This window comes from Leopardus geoffroyi, chromosome C3 (genome assembly GCF_018350155.1).
Source record: "Leopardus geoffroyi isolate Oge1 chromosome C3, O.geoffroyi_Oge1_pat1.0, whole genome shotgun sequence".
NCBI lineage: Eukaryota > Metazoa > Chordata > Mammalia > Carnivora > Felidae > Leopardus > Leopardus geoffroyi.
The window spans coordinates 78,998,003-79,012,762 of record NC_059338.1 but is presented as its reverse complement, the minus strand read 5'-3'; the positions used below and the strand labels follow the sequence as shown (position 1 = coordinate 79,012,762).

The 14,760-nt window shown below is 51.1% G+C and overlaps 1 protein-coding gene across 3 annotated transcripts in view; it reads right to left on the bottom strand.

Annotated features, from left to right (window-relative positions):
* The window catches only part of ST3GAL1 (ST3 beta-galactoside alpha-2,3-sialyltransferase 1), a 94,424-nt gene that overhangs the window by 64,458 nt on the left and 15,206 nt on the right, over positions 1-14,760 (bottom strand). For all 3 annotated transcript variants that reach the window (XM_045453590.1, XM_045453593.1, XM_045453591.1), the window contains exon 2: positions 12,368-12,502. The gene's annotated coding sequence lies outside the window, so the exon portion shown is untranslated. The remainder of the gene's footprint in view (positions 1-12,367; positions 12,503-14,760) is intronic.

Below are 14,760 nucleotides of genomic sequence, written 5' to 3'. Positions count from 1 at the left end.
CAGAAAAGTCAAGTATCTTCTCTAAGGTCACTCAGCTGGCTCCAAGTGGACCTGGGATGTGAGAGCCCCCCCTCCCATGGCAGCCTGCTTGAAAAGCTATACTCTTAACCTCTGCACCCACACTTCTCATATTATGTTCCCGGGACCGCTGGGGGTCACTGAGGCCCTTCCACGGAGTTCATGAAGCCAAACCATTTTCATAATAATATTAAGATGTCATTTCCTTTTCCCCCTCTCACAAAGGTACAGGGGAGTTTCCCAGAGGTGAGTGACAGGGATTTTACCACAGATCAAATGCAGAAGCAGAGAGGAGAACCCAGCTGCTTTCGTTTAAGACACTGGAGAGATTTGTAAAACCATACCAGTCTTCTCACTACTTTTCTGTTTTGGAAAGTAGTTGTTTTTCATATTTGTGTTACCATGCGATTACTTTATTATTGTTATTTTTATTTTATCTATGTATTTTTCTTTCTTTGAGAGAGAGAGAGAGAGAGAGACGGAGCACAAGCAGGGGAGGGGCAGAGAGAGAGGGAGGCACAGAATCTGAAGGCGGCTCCAGGCTCTGAGCTGTCAGCACAGAGCCTGACGTGGGGCCCAAACTCATGCACCATGAGATCATGACCTGAGCCGAAGTTGGATGCTTCACCCACAGAGCGACCCAGGCACCCCTATTATTGTTATTTTTAAATGAAGGAATACATATGAAAAGCACAGCTCAATTTTAATAACCAACCTGGAACATATTAACAGACATCGGCCATGTTGGGACGCCTGGGTGGCTCAATCGGTTAAGTGTCCGACTCTTGATCTTGGCTCAGGTCTCGATCTCATGGTTCACGGAATCGAGCCCCCGCATCGGGCTTCCGTGCTGCCAGCTCAGGGCCTGCTTGGGATTCTCTCCCTCTCTCTCTGCCCCTCCCCTGCTTGTGCGCTCTCTCAAAATAAATAAATAAAGACTTAAAAAAACAAACAAACAGATATAAGCCACGTAAACAAATGCTCTTTGGGACCATCAGTAGTGTTTAAGGGGTCCTTAATGAAAAGGAGTCTGAACACAGGCAGCTTATGAACCATGGACCATGCCACGCTGCCCCATGCCAGCGTCCCGCAGGGTCCTGGGGAGGCTGCACTTGGCAGTTGGGACAGGCCGACCCTTCCTGACCATGAAGGACTGTCCGTGCAGGATGTAGACACCCCGGGCCCCTACATGCAAAATTCCGAAGGCTCCCCAGATGCTGTGACAGCCAATATGCCTCTTCCTGCTGTGGGTGCGTTCCCGTGCGTTCTTTGTCTTTCTTGACTACTTTTATTTCAGAGGGATGACTTTGGAGCCAGAGCTCTCTGGATTCCCAGGGGATTCTGGAATTCTGCCCCCCCTCCCCCCCCCCTCGGTATCCACGGTATGTGGGCATGCTGTGCCCCTCCCAGGCCAATGGCACTCTGAGCTTCAAGACCTGTGGAACCTTCAAACCCCGGAGTTCCACAAATGTCCTGAAGCCCACGGTGCCCAGGAACCAGAGCAAAGGGTTTGCAGATGTCGCAGGCGCCCAGAATGTCAGGATCTCTGTTTGTGCAGCAGAAATACATTTCTCCCTGTGAATTACCGACACCCCAGTTTTACAAATGAACCAGGCACCTCACAGGCTCCAGTCCCACCTGCACATGGCCCAGAGCGCCCTCCCTTCCCCCATCATGGGGCACACTGCTCTCAAGAAAGGAGGGGCCCCAGGACCCGCTCTCTCTCCTACCAGAAGCAGGTTTCTCTGTCTGGACTTCCTGTCTCCTCATTTGCATCTCCTTCCCTCCCCCCTTCCTCCAGGACCTGGAAGCAGAGCCCAGCCGAAAGGAGACTCCCTTGCCAACCCCAGACCCCATTCCTGCTGCCTCCAGGCCCTGGTTTTCCCTAGCCCCAGCAGGGATGGGCTTTCAGCTCTTGTCCCCCAGTCTGCCTTCCTCTCTTTGTTCCGAAACAAAGTCACAGCTGGTAACAGGTGGCAAAAACATTTTCAGGATCTTTGTCCTGGGAACTTATCTGAAGAACATAGTTCAAGTGAAGGAAAATGCTAAAAGCATAAAGATGCTCACCGAAATATTATTTATAACCATGATGATGATAATGATATATTACATATATAATATACATATATATATATATGTATATTATATGAACGTATTCTACAGAAATATGCAGTAACAGAAATGCTTGGGGCGCCTGGGTGGCTTCCTCGGTTAAACGTCCGAATCTTGATTTCGGCCCAGGTCATGATCTCACGGTTCTTGAGATCAGCACGGAGCCTGCTTGGGATTCTGCCCCCCTCTGCCTCTCCCCCACTTGCACTCATGTGCGCGCTCTCTCTAAATATAGACAAACAAACATTAAAACAAAAGAAATGGTTAAGCCATACAGTACTACCACTTGATGAAACACTACACAACCACACAATGCGACAATTGTTCGTGTCAACTCCAGAAGCGCCCCCTGAGAGACCCCCAACCCCATCCAATTACGGACGACGCAACAGGGAAGGACATGGCCCCTGCCCTCGAGGAGGTTCCAGTTAAGTGACTGTACATCTGCTGTGCTTTTGAAGTGCAGAGAGCCAATTCCATTCTATTCAACCAACAGAATGAACACATCCATCCCTCCTGCCCCAAAGCCTCCCCTTCCTTCTCTTTTCCTGATGGCCAATCTCCCAACACAGAGGACATTTTCAGTGCCCGTGAGGAAGTGCCTACGTGAAGACTGTTGAGCAACACGGTGGCGTAGCCCTGGGACTTACACGGTCCGCAAGACGGTGCCTGCCAAATGGATTTCAGATGGTCTGGCTTTGGTTCCTTCCCACATCCTTCTTCCTCCTCCCCATTAGGCAGATCAGAAAGTACACTTGGCTACTGCGGCAGGTGTGTTTGCTTAACTTAACCTGAGGCATGCACATCTATAATCAGCAGCTCTTCGTGCTGGCACACAGGCTGAGCTGTAGGCAGCACAGAAATAGCGGCTAATCCCAAAGTTAAAGGACCACTGAGCCCCCAGATGTGGGATCCCTCATTTCCAGGACTCCGAAAGCTGGAAGCAGAAGTCACAAGAAGTGTGGAGGGCTGGTTGATCCCCGGGGGGTATTGAAGAAGAGAGAAATCATCCCCAAGGGCACCCAAGCCTTCGAGTAGCCCAGAGGGTGGTCACCTAGCTGTACCGCATGTCTTTCAAACCGGCAGCCGGGGCTGGTTCTGTGCGCCCGGCACAAGTGGTCACCTGTGCCTGCCTTCACGTATCCATTCTCGGCCCTGCAGACACAGAGACGTGTCCGGCATGGGTGGGTTTTCAGTTAAGTCCCCATGAAGAGCGAATCACAGTCCTGTTCCCCAAGGAGCTGCCAAACTAACGGGGAAAACACACACAGGCCATGCAGGGCAGGCAATGTGGTCAAGACACATACAGGGGTATTCCTGGGGATCCAGGGGGAGGATGTGGGACAGGCTAGGGGGAAGGATTTCCAGAAGGGGTGACCCTTGAGTTCTGAAGAGGGAGGATTTAAACAAGAAGGTACAAAGAGGGGGGCGCCTGGGTGGCTCCGTCAATTAAGCATCCGACTTCGGCTCCGGTCATGATCTCACAGTCTGTGAGTTTGAGCCCCGCGTCAGGCTCTATGCTGCCAGTTCAGAGCCTGGAGCCTGCTTCGGATTCTGTTATCTCCCTCTCTCCCTCTCTCTCTCTCTCTCTCTGCCCCTCGCCCATTCACACTCTGTCTGTCTCGAAAAAAAAAAAAAAATGAATAAACGTTAAAAAAATTAAAAAAAAAAAAATAGGGGCGCCTGGGTGGCGCAGTCGGTTAAGCGTCCGACATCAGCCAGGTCACGATCTCGCGGTCCGTGAGTTCGAGCCCCGCGTCGGGCTCTGGGCTGATGGCTCAGAGCCTGGAGCCTGTTTCCGATTCTGTGTCTCCCTCTCTCTCTGCCCCTCCCCCGTTCATGCTCTGTCTCTCTCTGTCCCAAAAATAAATAAACGTTGAAAAAAATTAAAAAAAAAAAAGGTACAAAGAGAAGGGTGTTCTAGGTGGAGAGATGTGCATATTCAAACCGCGAGTTCCAAGTCCTGGAGGCTGCACGTAGGGTGAATTTATTTAGGATAAACATAGAATATATCTATATCTGCATACGTGTATCTATAGCCATAGCCACATCTGTGTCTACTATCTGTAGTTCAAGTACCTGACAACTAGCTATTTCGATTGTGATGGCACCTGTTGTTAAGCTTTGATTGCCTAAACGCTTTAAAGACATCTGTCTCAAAGAAATGCAAGGCCAGCTACAGAACCTGATAAACAGCAGGCCGCCCCACCCATCAAGTTCCGCTTTTAGAAAGCCTTGGGTGCCTATGTAACTGAAGGCTCCAGCGACCCCACTTTTCCCCTCCCGTGCCCTAAGTCCTGCTTCTACGTTTTAAACTCATCAATAGGGGCGCCTGGGTGGCTCAGTCGCTTAAGTGTCCCACTTCGGCTCAGGTCACGATCTCATGATCCGTGAGTTCGAGCCCCGCGTCGGGCTCTGTGCTGACAGCTCAGAGCCCGGAGCCCGTTTCAGATTCTGTGTCTCCCTCTCTCTCTGCCCCTCCCCTGTTCATGCTCTGTCTTTCTCTGTCTCAAAAATAAATAAACGTTAAAAAAAATTAAAAAATACATAAATAAATAAACTCAAAGCTGCACCAACGTAGCACCCCACCCTCAACCCCAATAAAGGCAGAACTCCTTCTCTGTCCCTCTCTCTCCTGGTGACCTCGCCGTGTGGCCCCGGGCTGTGCTGTGTACCCCGAAGCATCGGTAAATAATAAACCCTATTGTTTCCCAAGGTTTCCCCATAGTTGCTGCTGAGAGGTATTTGCAATCCTAACGAGAAGAGGGCCAGCAGGCCACAACACTGACTCTGGTCAGGGGCAATGTCCCCGGGGGCTCACTAGGAGCAGCAGGGCCCAGGGGAGCGCCCCAGGCAGTCTGAAGGCTAAGACTGACCCAGAACGGTACTTGACACACAGCACAGGCAGTTAGGACTGCTGTGTGTCCAGAAGGGTCCTAAGCGTTTTTACATATATTAACATATTTAATGCTCGCATCACTGACATCTACTGCGTCCATTCTGCAGATGAGGAAATGCAGATCAAGACAGGTTAAGTGGCCTGCCCAATATGGTACAGTACCCAAGTTAAGTGTGACTTAGACTCAGACTATCTGTCTTACCAGTCTACACTCATGGGCGCCTGGGTGGCTCGGTAGGCCGAGCGTCCGACTTGGGCTCAGGTCATGATGTCAGGGTTCGTGAGTTCGAGCCCCGCGTCGGGCTCTGTGCGGACAGCTCAGAGCCTGGAGCCTCCTTCGGATTCTGTGTCCGCCTCTCTCTCTGCCCCTCGCCTGCTTGTACTCTGTCTCTCTCAAAAATAAATAAACATTGAAAAAAAAAAACATTCTAATACTCTGAATAGTATTCTTAAAATTACTCTGTGGTTCACAGGAGGTGGGGTGGGGCAGTGATAAGGCCGGGGTCCCAGGTGGGGCCCGGGTCATGGTGAGCTGTGTCCTGCTGTGGAATTTGGACTCTGTCCCAGGGCCATTAGGGACGTGGACACTGAAAAGGGGGAGGACATGACTGAATGCCCTTTAGGAACAAAGGTTATTGGTGAATGCCCAAGTGTTTACCATCCGGGCACGAGTGGAATAAACATCAGTCATTTGAGGCCAACTCAGTCTGGGGGCTTGGCTTCCAGAATCACATAGAAAACTTGCACGCATCTGGTGGCCCCCCTTCTTGTGGCACGAATACTATCAAGGCCACGGGGCCTGGCCGCACTGGTTACCCCAGAACGTCCACTCTCCCGTGGAAGAAATTCTGCTACAGCCTCACGGCTCACCCGCGGGCCCCCCGCTCTGGCCCAGCTATGAATAACCACAGACGTGAGGGGTCAGCACCGGTCACGGGCCAGGCACCGCGCCCCGCTTTGTGCGCACCCTCTTACCCCGATAGGCCCTCGCAGGTGGGTGCTCCACTGTCTTCCTTACAAACGGGCATCCAGGTCACAGAGCCGCAGAGAGACAGACGGAGGAGGCGCCAGGCCCAGTCCACCCTGAGATCTATTCCAGTGAACCCTCGGAGCTTTCATATCCCTGTGGGGTCCACCTCGCCTGCCGGGCGGGACCAGCCGCATCTTCTCAAGGCAACGATGAGGCTCAGCAGCTTAAGGACCCGCGGCTGGCAGGTGCGGGGTCGCAGCGAGCTTGGGGTGAGGCTTGTGGCTTGTGGCTTCCCCCCTTCCAGCCTGGCTGTCGACCAGAACTGGATCTTTGAGCACCCAGGGAGGCCCATGCGCTGCTGCAACTGCCCCGGTCTCAGCTGTGGGTGCCTGACCTTTCTAGAAGATACTAATGATGCCTGCAAAGTGTGCCTCCCTCAACAACTGTAAGGAGTGTGCGCTCCCAAGGCCAGAGGGTGTGTGGGTCCCCAGCTCCGTTTTACAAATGAGGTAACAGGTGCAGGGAGACACTGGTACCAAGGGCACCAGGACCAGTGAGGGATCTATGGGGGCTGCGGGAAGATACGCCGTGCCGTGTGCTGGGAACAAGTGTGAGCAGAGGGACAGAGCAGAAGCCTGCCCTGTAAGTGGCATGAGAGCAGAAACCAGGTCTCAGCTCCTTACCGCTGTGTCTCCAGTGTCGGGCACTCAGAAACTACCTGCGAATGAGCCTGTCCAGGAAGGGCGGGGGGTGGTGGGGGGGAAGCTGGGAGGGAGTTTCAAGCACTGTTAACACGCAGGTAACGTCTACTCTCGTGTTCTCTGTGTTCCACCTCCGCACCTGCAATCAAGCCCTGTGATGTGTCTGTCGCTAAAGCTCCTTGTGTGCATCAATCCACAATCCACGAGTTCTGGGACCATACTTTGGCCCTTCTCCTAACCTTGGCCACTCGAGCTGTCTCTGATGCGCTGCTGTAAAGGAATCAGGCAGCGAGGATCATGGATGGACGGGCACCACAGCAGGCGGACTGGGCTCCAGAGGCCGACCACGTAGCTTGAAGGCCCAGCTCCCGCACCTGTTGACAGCTGTGCATCCGCGGTTAAGTTACCTAGCCACTCTGTGCCTCGGTCTGGTCCCATCTCTGGTGAAACAGAGCAGGGAGCCCCCAGGGTGGCTGTGGGGGGTTAAATGTGTCAATGCGCAGGGCTCTTAGAAGAGCACGTGACCCGCAGTCAGACCTTCTGGCAAACAGTCTGTCAGTACTTATACTCGCGAAGTTCAGGTGATTCCTTAGAACACAGTCCTGGAAATGGGATCATAAGGTAGACAGATCCCTTGTAGATGGCAAGGAAATTGCCTTTGAAAGTCTAAGAAGAGAAAGGTCTTTAGCCCTAACGGATTAGCCCAAGAACAAGGGCTTGGAGGACCTAGAAGGTAAGGAGTCCCGCCGCCAGCCTTTCCGCCGAGCTCTGTCCAGCCTCCTGCTGTAAGGCACCCCCTGTGCTCCGGGTACCCCGGGAGAGAGAGCACTCTCACCCACGCCGCAGGAGGTCCCGGCCCCGGGAAGCTTAAGCCCCAGCCCCTGGCAGCACCCCACTTAGCTGGGGCTTGTCTTTCACTTGAAACTCATAATTCGTACCGTTATTTCTCAAAGAGAACTCCCAAATTGTCTTAGCTTCAGGCCTCCCCACACTCCGAACTGAAAGTGCGCACACTCTTGACTTGTTCATTTGTCTGCTTCTCCCATGAAAGTATTAATATCTCAAGGGACAGAGCTCTTGTCTTCCCCTTTTGTCCTCCCTCCCCACCCGTCAGCCCGGCTGGGTGCTTGGCATAGTGCCAGGGACCCAGAGCCTCTGCTGCATGAATGAATGAATGAATGAATGAATGAATGCATGCATGAACGAACGAACGCATGGATGAGAAGGAAGGAAAAACACAGCCTGAGCCAAAACCTCTCTGCTAATTCTACTCACTCCACTAGGATGCCCTCCTTAAAATCGTCGGGTACAAGGTGCTGGCCAGTCTTCGGATGCTCAAAGCCGGGGCCCCCGGGTCTCCTCTCTTCCAGGGGAACAGCCCCTGTTCCCCCACTCTTGCTCTTCTCTTAAAGGTTATCAGCAATAGAAATTCCATCTGGGTCTCACTGCTGTCCGTATCTCTGACCGCCAACACTGCCTCTTATCTAGTGAGGCTGCCTTCGCCTCCAGTCCGCCTCTGGGCCCGCTGATAACATTTATGTTTTTGGAGGAAATGCTTGAGTCCTGAGGGATCATGCCCACTTACATGGCTCTTCGAGCCTGAAAAGATACACTGGAGCAAACGGGCCTGGCTTTCCAGAGCGAACGCCAGGGAGGAGTCCCCGTGGGTCCTCTGATCGGGGGCCTCCTCACCTTCACTGTTGTGCTCTCCCCTGGGCGGTGTCACTGGGTTCCACTGACAGCTCCTCCTGGACCAGCATCCTACACCCGTCCCCACCTGTCCCCCCGCCCTGCCGCCCGCATGGTTAGGTGCCTGCTTACTGCCAGTCTCTTCCTCTTCCCCACTCTCTGCTAGGACGTGAGCTCCCTTTGTCTGCCCAGGACAGTGCCTGGCACATAGAAAGAGCTCAGGAATCGTTGTTAACGCACACGCTATTCACACTAGCATTCGTCAAATTCACAACCTACAATGGTTCTGCTGGGAGCTAGGGATACAAAAGCCTCTGAGCTTAAGCAACTGGGCCAGGAATACCCCTACTGCAAGACAGGAAATGCCCTCTCCCCCGGAGACGCCCACTTCCGCATTCACACCCTCAACCTGATCAAGGTCTTTGCAAGCCCAGAAGAGCAGCCACACAACACCCCTCCCCCCAGGAAAATGCTCGTGCGCACATACACGCAGTCCCCCACGGCTGCACGCTCCTGCGCCCCATGTGCATCTCTGCACACCCTGTTGTGTGTTTCGCGACTCCATCAGGGACGCCGCCTGTAAACATTTCCTGGGGAGTGAAGGAAGTGACCACCACCGTGCCGTGGCCTTCCTGCTGCTCTGGGCGTCAGCGGTCTTGGATCCACGGGGACGAACACTTGCCCCGCCTTTGGCTCAGCTTTTCATCCGAGGCAGCGGGGTCTCCCCCGGCCATCTGGTCCAGTGCCAACAGGCAAACAGGCACCCGCTGTAAACTTGCCACATTTACCAGCCGTGTCGCTTTGTGTAAGTTAATTCTCCTTTCTCGTTTCCTCATCCGTACTTGGGCCACTGGGCTGTTATGAGCGGTCACGGTAAGGGAAGAGTTTGGAACAGGGCCTGATCCATAGTTTAATAAATGGGATGGTCTGTGGTATTGGCCCTGGGCCTGGGTGACTGTTCAGCGTCAGGGAGACAGATGTGGATATCAAGAACGTTGTAGCCAGCATCTCCCGTGTGCGCTCGTGGTGTTTTTAATACATCAGTTGATTTAGAAACGATCTTGATGATGTACCTATGTATGGATATTCACATACATATGACGTATACGGGTGTATATACAGATGTGTATACACATGTCTATAAATACGGATGTGTGTATATGTATGACAAATCTATATGTATACACGTGCGCGCGCACACACACACACACACACACACACACACTGCCCATTTCTCAGCTCTGCCTGCTCAGAGGGCCTAGAGGCAGTGCTACCTCAGTAGCAATGGACACATCTTGTGACTAGAGGATATTTCTAGATGCCATTCTCCACCGAAAGGATCCAAGGCTCCTTGACCAACTGCTGATTCCATCCTTAACCAACTGATAAAGCCAACAATGCAGGAATGGGACAGCCCAGCATCAGCATTTCAATGTGAGGCCTTCAGGACACCCCACGAGCTCTGTGGGATGCCTGGCAAAAGCATACAATCTAAAACGGATCACAAGGGAGCATCAAACACTGAGGGAGAGTCTGAAAAATAATTGGCTTGAACATGTCAAAAATGTCACGAAATGTAAGACTAAGGAAGTTTTCCAAGAAGGACACATACCAAATGGGCTTTCTTTTGCTATGAAGGACCTTGCAGAGGGCAACTGCTGAAATCTGAATAAGGCCTAAGGATCAGATAATAGTAGCAAGTCAATGTTAAGTTTCTGCCTTAGTTGTATCGTCATTGTAAGAATATTCTGATTTTAGGAAAAAATGGAGAGAGGAAAGGATAGAACAAAAATAAGAAAATGTTAACACTTAAGGAATCCGAGTGAATGGTCCCCGGGAATCTTTGGGGGCTGTTTTTTGCAACTTATCTGTAAATTTGCAATTATATCAAGACAAAGTAATTGAAAAAAAAATCAATTGAAAAGAATACCCTGGGTTCACATACTGAGAAAAAGTGAATATAGTGCTTAGCACAATAATCTGAAGCTCTTATAATATTATTGTTACCAGAACAGTGTACCCAGCACATAATAAGCTGAAAATGGAAAGATGATATTATCACTGTCAATATCATCACCATCACCCCTGTTATCCCTGATGTGCTTGATACTAACTACACAAAACTCAATACCTTTTCTTACTGTGACTTCTAATTACTTCATATCTGCATTCAACTCCATTGTCTGAAGGTCCGTTATGGAAACACCCGTTTCAGGTGCTTCCAGCCCTCACCTGCAACGGTGCTGAGTTTGAAGACCAATCAAGAGAAGAGAGGTAGGGCCCATTCAGATCTACACGTACGGACACATATCAATTCAATCTTTTGCCATCGTCCGAATCTCTGCTTTGTTCTTGCTAGTTCCTGGGCAACCCAAGGTCGACTAAGCCCAGCTCCTAAAGACACAACCTAGGGCCTTTGCCTATAGACCTCCTGGATACCTAGAGTTTCTTTTCTGTTCCCTCTTCAGACCCATCCATAAACACTGGGCATCTCAGTGACTGGGCCTCTTATTCTGCACTGCACTGTCTTATTCGATAAGAGGAACCTCCTATTATACCCCCAGTCCTGACCCATCCAAGATGGCGGGACTATTGCCAAGTCCAAGCTTCTCCCCAAGGGTCTTCTGTGCTCAGACCATTTCTGGGATGTGATAAGGTCCCAGTCATCATTAATGTGTGTAACACGTTCTTTAAAAGTAAACCCGCAGTCCTTTCCCTATCATCTTTTGTCCCCATCACTCCTCATTCTCTCAAGACTCACAGAAATCATACCTTTAGCTCATTTTCCTCCTCTCTTCCTTTCTCACCTCCCTTGCCCCTATCTTCAGCCTATGGAGACACTATGGCCATTGCTTCTTCCCCTTTTCAGGAGACCCCATACTGTGTCTGACCTTCCTACGACCACAGAAAGGCTCATATTTGTATCAACCTGTTTGTATATATAAAACCGATAAATCCTAAGGTCCAAGTGGCTTAGTTCTTACATGGAATTATATACAGCAACCACAGGTTGGCTGTCCAAAGAAATTTTAAAAGTAATTCCATTTTTATAGACAAGGCAGGTAGACACAGATATAGATGTCCTCACCAATAATCATATAGAACAGCCACACACGCACACATACATGCACCAACCTTCCTTCTTCCACAGTGGTTGCCATGATATCCAAGCTGAGTTAAACACTGGCAGATCAAAGAGAGACAGCCCAAGGCAGGGCGATCAAAGTTTCCTCAAGCCCGCCTTCCTCACTGATGGAAACGTTCTCAATGTGCACGGTCCAAAATGGTAGCCATGGGTCACGTGTGGCTACTGGGCACTTGAAATGTGGTCAGTGTTGAGTGAGGGCTGAATTTTTAATTTTGTTTAATTTTAATGAATGAACATTTAAATAGCTGTATATGGAGTGGCTACCTGCAGACAGCTTAACTCTAGTCCAGGGCCTGGCACGCTTTTTCCATTAAGGACCAGACTAAATATTTCAGGCTCTCAGGCCACACAGCCTCTGTCACCACTGCTGTTGTGCTGTGACAGCAACCACAGACATACTTGAACAGAGGAGTGTGGCTGGGTACCCATAAAACTTTATTTACAAAAAATAGCCAGGCCAGTTTTGTCCTGTGGGTCATAGTTGTTTGCTGATGCTCTCTCCAACACAGCGTCATTCCAGACCTTCTTTGACATGGCAGGCATTGGTCATACGAGGCTGTTCCCAATTCGGTTTTTAAGTACTTGCTTAATGAAAACACAGAAGGCTTTCCTTTCAAGAAAAAGAGGTCACTTGACATCCTAACGGTCCTACATTTTTCCCTTTAGGAGAAAGCCTTCCCTCTTGACGGAATGTCCCCGGGGAGGGCAGGCCAAATTATAAAGAGATCAAGACAAGACATCTCTCCTCCGCGACTCAAGATTATTCTACGGAAGAAACCAGAAAAGACAATACCTCTCACTCGTGCAAGGGGAAGAGGGCAGTCATTTACCTAAGTATGCCCAGGGAATGTCCACTTCCGGTCCTGGCCACAAAGCTCAAAACGTTTGCTCGCCACAGCCCCTGGCGATGATGATCACTTCTGGCATTTCCAGGTCAGAAAGGTGGAGTCTGAAAACAGTCCCAACTGGAAAGGAAGAGGAAGAGGAGAAAAGTTGAAGTCATTTTTGACATTTTGCTCATTCGTGGTCTTTTGAAAATGACTCAGGACGATTAAAAGGCATTCGCCCAATGCCCCACACACCCACCCAGTGATTTATACATCAAGTATTTTTTTTGAAAGAAACACCTACCCCGTTCAATGCACACAGCCAAGCACCAGAGACAGAAAGGTGAGTAAACCATAGTTCACACCTTTAAGAAGCTCAGGCTGGTGGAGAGGACAGAAAAATAAATAAGCATCTCATGGCAACACGATACAAGGACGTGAATGATATTTGGCAGAGCGAAGGGAGAAATGACCAACCCAGTAGGAGGCCAGATGGATCGTTTTAGCTGCTCCTTGCTCAAGTGAAACGCCTTTTGGCAAAAAGAAAAGGGTTGGGGAAAGGGTCTCTGAGGAAGACGATAAAAGAAAAATGTATGTGAGATCAGGGCTGGGATGCACCAGGGAGGCCGGGTGAGAGATGGTTTGGGAAGGCCTCACCCTTGAGTAAGAACAGAGACCCTCAGTTGAGTTCCTACTGTGCCCCAAGCACTGAGAGATGTACGACCACACGTTGTCTCACGAAATCCCTGGGGTGGTCTCCAGGATCACTCCCATTCAACGGATGGGCAGCTGGAGCTGGGAGAGCTCCTGTGAGCAACCCTGAGCAAGATGACAAAGGCAGTAAGGGGTAGAGAGCGGCCCCCAAGGGGACACTCCCATTCTGTCTGGTTCTACTGTCCTCATCTTAGCCGCCAGGACAGGTGCGTACGGTAACGGCCCCTCCCATTTGCTCCGGCCACCGTGTACGCACGCTCCTTTGCAGAGTGGTTTTGCTCCCTCTCCCCACGTGAATTGAGGTCCACTTCTCCACCCTCTGAATCCGAACTTGGCCATGTAACTTGCTTTAGCCAGTGAGCCAATAACAAAACACAAAAAGCTTCAAAGGTGCTTGTGCCCAAAACTTCCCCTTCCTCGCTGCTAGGAATCACTCTGGGGCCACACTGGCCCCTGAGCTGGTCCCCTGGAGGAGGACAAACACCATGGGAGAGGCCCCAGGCATCCCAGCCAGCCCGGCTGGCCCCCCCCCCCCCACTCCCAGTGCGTGGACCACACCACTGAGTCCCAGCCAAGCTGCCGGGACCACAAGGAGCGTCCAATCAACCCACAGATTCAGGAGAGATAACAAGTGTTTGCTGTTTAAGGCACTAAGGTTTGGAGCTGCTTGTTACGCAGGGAAAGCTCACTGATGCAATCACTAAGTAAGCTTTACACTGCTGGCAATGGTGATAAAACACAGTCAACTTGCAACTTACCAAGACAGGTCAATGGGGGATGGGCATTGAGGAGGGCACTTGTTGGGATGAACACTGGGGTTGCTATATGTGAGAGACAAATCACTGAACTCTACTCCTGAAATCACTATTACACTATATGTTAACTAACTTGGGTTTCATTTTTTTTTTTTTTAATCATCACGATAATAAAACGAAAGATCGGCCTGTGTGGGTGATTGCCCAGAGAGGAGGAGGGCCAGAACTAAGGCAGGGCTGTGGGATAAAGGAGATATGGGAGGTTCAAGAGCTATTTTAGATGTAAGGTCAACAGGATTTAGTTACAGACCGACCCACGATTTGTCTAAAGGCGCCTGGTGTTGACAATAAATAGATTCTATTTGGAGCTCGCTGAGGGGGCGGGATGTGGCCACAGACGACACGCGAAGTGGCCCGAGCCACAGCAGTTGGGGCTCAGTGTCACAGCAAATGCAAGCGCCCGGGATGGAACTTTCTTTTCAGCCCCCGTTGTCTGAAAGAAGAATTAAGGTGAGCTGCTCACCGCCCCAGCCTCCTGACTGGACCTGCCTTTCCCACCTCCTCTGATGCCTTTCCCTGCTCTTGGCGGCCCCCGGAGGGATCCGTGTAAATTGCAACCCCGATCTTCCTCCCTCCCATCACCAGCTGGCACTGTCCTCTTTCCCTCTGTGCCGTCCACACGCTCTTTGGATTTCAGTATCGACGGCCTTTCCCAGGGACAGCTTTGCCGGCCGCCTCGAAGAGGCCAGTCCCCGCCACTGCCCAGAATTCCCTGCGCTCCCAAACAGCATGCGCCACTGGCCTGATAACTCCCTGGGGTCACAGGTGTGCCCGTGCTACATGTCATTCCGCCACCACCACCTGGCACGCGGCTCACCGCGTGGGACAAAGTCAGTTCCTGTTTCCTGAGTGAGAGAACGAACAGAA